Raw genomic sequence first — 4,862 nt, 5'->3', positions numbered from 1 at the left:
AGCAATCAAATGGGGAAGGGAAGGACTGAAAGAAGTAAGAAAAAGCAAGGCTTAGGATTGGGATGCTGATTTCCTTACAAAGAGTTCATGTTCTAGTAGAAATTCTCTGTCATGTCCAGAGGCAAGGCTTCGTGAGATTCCCACATGTTGCACTGGGCTTTCTTGTGACCAGAACTGGACTGAAGATATACCAGAATTTGATTTACTAGAGTGTGCTTTGCTTTTTTCCCCATAAGTAAGAATTTTTATTTGTCACCACTAAGTCTGAATTTTAAGCAGACTCTTGGCTTTTATCCATCGGCTTGTTCAACTTTATCATCTGTGTCATCCTTGGAGCTTTTCTAGAACTATTGCCTTCACTACGAAGCTTCATGAGTTCTCCCAATTCAAACTTGGGCTTCTTCAGCATCCTTTTCTAATGAAGAGGATAAACAGATTGGCAAGGCTTTCCCGCATCTTTCCCAATGCTGTCTGGAATCTATTATGACCATTTCTTTCAAGTCATTTGTCTGTACCTCTTGGTTTATGATTTCCATCATCTTTTTCTGGATTTGGTGGATCTGTAGGTGTTAAGTGTAAGATGTGTTTCAATCTATTGCTTTTTATTTTTATTTTGTAAAACGAACATGGAACAGATGAAGCGAATAATCATTGATGGCTTCAGTTATCTGCAACTTTTTTGACCATGGAGCATATTTTTTCATGATTAAGATTCATGTCATGTGATCAGGCAGTCTGTGTCCTGAATAGCTTTGGGTCAGTAGTTAGTCTAGATTTTCTAAACGCAACTTCATCATTCTGCAGAGCCACAAGCCTCACTTTAAAACCATGACCCTCGAGGCCATCAGATGAAATTTGAGTTCTTTGAGTTCTCGAGACTAGTGTTTTTTTGTATTTCTTATACCGAACATAGCTCGTGCTTTTACAGCATACCAGTCTTTCTCAGAAAATGAACCGACCTCTTCTTCTTGGCTTCCTTTTTGCCACCTTTTGTGGGCTGTGTCTTTTTAAAAGGTAGGGAACAAATGAGAGATACAGTGGAGTGTGGTTTGGTGAGGAGATCACTGCACTATAGGTTAAAGAATGTATTTCTTAGTTTCGAGTCTGCCACTGTCCCTGGACATCATTGGTTACATACGTTATGTGGCAGAGACTAGCTAGCTATTCACTCAACCTATTTTCTTTCCTTCTGGATACGTATCTACACCCAGTTATCAGCCTTCTATACAGTCAGATGTGTCCATATGACAAGTTCTGGCTAATGAAATGTGGACTAAAGTCAGGCAATTTGCAATTATGCCTGGATCATAATCCTTCTAGGTAATCCTCAATGTTCTTTTCCCTTGCTTTCAGCTACATATTGATACTTAGGGTTAGCCTTAAAGATTACAGAGCTTCTGTAAAGCTTGGTTCCCCTCAATCCTCAGGGTGACCAGGGCAGAGTCCAGGGCAGCTGGTGCCCAGGCTGGGCACATCAGCTATAAACAATCTCCTCCATTTACCTTAGTGCACCTTACAAACAATAACTCCTTCTACATGTGCCGTAAAAACCAAACAGTAAGGAAGTGCTCCAAATGAACTCTGAAGTTTCTTTCAGCCTTATTATCTTTGATTTTTAAGCTTTCACCTCATTTATGCTTATATCCCAAGACAAAGACAGAAAGGATGCTCTTCCTGTCCATTCAAGATCTCCTGGTGAAAGAAATGAGACTTTTCTCCATCACAGTCTCCCTCAAAGATAGAGAGAAAAGGGAGGAACATAGAAAAGAGAGAGAACGGAAAGTCTGTCAGAGCCTACCAGTTGGCTAATAGGAGGGAAGCACAAGGAAGCAAAAAGGACAGTAGCATGAAATCTGGGAGACTCGGGCCAGAGAATGAGGGTGTCACTTCCATTGCATCTGGCTGGTGACAGGTCTTTGGGCTATAAACCCTAAATAAGAGCCAGAGCAGTGAAAACGAGCTTCTATTCTACCAGCACATCTCTTGCTATGGATTTGTGTTTAATCAAACCAGCCTCAAATCCTTTAGAACAGAAGATCTCAGGTCTTCCAGAATCAATCTCCATCCATATGTCCTCTTCAATATAGCCTTCTTTTCAACACAGAGGATGTAAAAGCCATTGTTCCTTTAGGCGATGTCACTGCTGTTGGAAAAACCAAGAGGTAGATACACACATATGTCCTGTGTGTACATAAGTTACAATATAATTTTCTGATTCTGAATATTTGTATGTACAGTTGAATGTTAGCTCCTCCCAGACATAGAAGTTGTACCATATGTCCCTGTAGTGAGAATACAATGTGTCCCAATCCTTGAATAAAAGGGTTGCATTTGGTCTACAATATTAAATTCAAACTAAGCACTCACCATTGAGACAAAAATAACTGGTCTACAAAGATGTTTATAAGCCCCCTTTTTTACGAGGTAGGTAAAAGGTAATTCCACACATTTTGTCTTTTTTAAATCTTTGAAACACTTATTTCGTGTTTATTCTATAATAAGCATTATGTAACCAACATTGTTCTAAATGTTTATACGGATATTAATTTATTTAATCCTCATTTTATAGGTAAAGAAAATGAGAAAGAGAGATTAGAGGACCTGCCCAAATTCATACAGCTAGTTAGTGGCAGAGCTGGCATTCAGACCGTGCATGCAGTCGAATGCCATAGTCTGTGTGCTCAGTAACGATGCAGTGCTGCCCTATTGCTATAATAATTGATGAACCAGTATCTATATTTTACATACACATACACACTCCCCTGCCTTGCCCCCCATTCTCTTTCAGGTCCTACCCAGCCCTTATGGATCAGCAGCAATAAGTCTGAATTGTGATCCTGGCTATGAAAATCCTTCATGGTAAGTATGACAGCTGAACATAGGTTCTTGGTGAAAAATAAAATTGTTTTTCATATAAAATTTAACTCTTAATGAGAAGCAAATGTTTAAACTATCCTGCTTTGTAGAAAATAGAATCTACTCTACAAGATTAACTTTGCCTCTATGATTGTCTAGTTTTGCCGAATATGAATACAATTGTGGCATACTTTAAAGACTAGGTACTTAAATGTTTAATGACATTCAGGAGTCCTGTTTTTTTAGTATTCAGGAAGAGATTAGTGGAAAGTGTCAAGAACTGCATGTCATAAGATCGTTTCCACTTGGAGCATACCAAGGTTAGCTAGTGAAGATGGAATGAGAAAATTTCATCTCTCTAGGCTCTGTTTCCTCATTTCTGGAAAAAGAAGGAAGAATAGATGATCTCTAGGGTCTAATCCAATTCTAGGACCATTTTGAATGCACTCTCCCTCTGGCCCATGAGGCCTCTTGTGATCTGGCTCCTGACAACTTTACAAACTTATCTCATATCCCAACCTTGCTTAGCTCCGGCCACATGGGCCTCTCTTCTTTGTTCCAAAACACTTGTCTGCTCCCCAGTTTAGGGCCATTCCACTAGTGGTTCCCTCTACTGGGATGGTCTTTCCCTACATCATTACCCACTTGTCTCTTTTTATCTTCAAGCCACTGATTAACCTCTTTGGTCACCTCTTCAGTGAGCCTGTCGTTAACACCTTAAACCAAACTATTCTCCTACCCCAGTACTAACTCCCCATCACAATTGATTTACTATTCTCTAGCACCATCTGATATTTTCTTATTTGTTTATTGCCTATAGTCTGTCTCCTCTCATTAGGTATAAACCCATGAGAGTAAGACATTCTGTCTTATTTGTCATTGTATCTCCAGTGGCTGTATGAGTGTAGGAACCACTGAGCTCAGCAAATCTAGAGCTTGCAAAGAGGCAAAACGAGTGCCTAAGATTTAAAGGCAGCAGGATTCCTTTCTGAGAGTCACGTTAGAAAGAAAAGGGATTAATTAGTGCTACACTTTCCCTTTCTTACTCAACTTAGTGGCTTCGGAGAAAATATCAGGGTGACTATGCACAGACCTACATCACAAAAGGTAGGTTTGTGCTTCCTTTCTTTCCTGCTGACTTTCTACCTCTTAGTGATAAGCTGTGACTCTTCAGTGACATCTTGTCCATTTATATCACCTGCTGTGTCACAAGCAGAAAATAGCCCGCCCACCTAAGTAGACCAGTACTTCACTGCTGAGGATACCACTGCAGCTCTCATTCTGCAGATTCTGGGCTTCAGGGTGTGAGGGAGGGAGGTTCTAGTTTGGTGGCAATGGGGCTCAGAGAGTCTGGATGCTGAACTCTAAGTCATGTCCTGCAGCAACAAGAAAGGAATCAGGTGTACTGCTACATCAGCTTAAACATTAACTGAAGCTGATTTAATGCTGGCTACTGCCATGAATCAAGAGTGTTACCATATTAGACCACAATAAACATTCTGTCTTGGGTCTCTGACCAGACAGAGAAAGCTTTTGAGGCTTAAGGAAGCTGAGGGAAGTTTCTGGGAGGGACAGTTACAGAAGCTGCTTCTCCCAGCTCAAAAGAGAGAAGGGATGCTTAACTCATATCCAGAGGCAGAGTCCTCACCCAGGTGAATCACCTGGGACTAAAGTAGGATAACAAGGGATAATACTGGTGAAGTCATAGGCAATGTCAGAGTGTTACCAGCTAGTTTTCAGAAGGGGAAGTTTGCTTTAGCATTTTTATGGTTAACTGACTTTGCCTTTTCCTTTCCTCCTCCAACCAGTTTCGGAACTTCCAGATCTACCATGAGGCACCCTCATACTCTTTCTCAGATTCTTCCACTTACTTCTCAAAACCTCCTACATCAAATCCCTTGTAAAACGACAAGTCAGGACTAGTGATTTTCTATTCTATCATAAAAAAATTACAGGGTTAGAGATTTCAGCTCTTCCTTTCCTCAGTACTTGGTCAAGAAGTTCTT

The 4,862-nt window shown here is 40.5% G+C and overlaps 1 pseudogene; it reads right to left on the bottom strand.

Annotated features, from left to right (window-relative positions):
* Positions 1-245: 245 nt before the first annotated feature.
* On the bottom strand, positions 246-2,858 carry LOC118615102 (annotated as a pseudogene).
* Between the last annotated feature and the right edge of the window lie 2,004 nt (positions 2,859-4,862).

Source organism: Rousettus aegyptiacus, unplaced genomic scaffold (assembly GCF_014176215.1).
Source record: "Rousettus aegyptiacus isolate mRouAeg1 unplaced genomic scaffold, mRouAeg1.p scaffold_m13_p_3, whole genome shotgun sequence".
NCBI lineage: Eukaryota > Metazoa > Chordata > Mammalia > Chiroptera > Pteropodidae > Rousettus > Rousettus aegyptiacus.
Note: the sequence above shows the minus strand (reverse complement) of the source record. Positions and strands in the feature narration are given on the sequence as shown.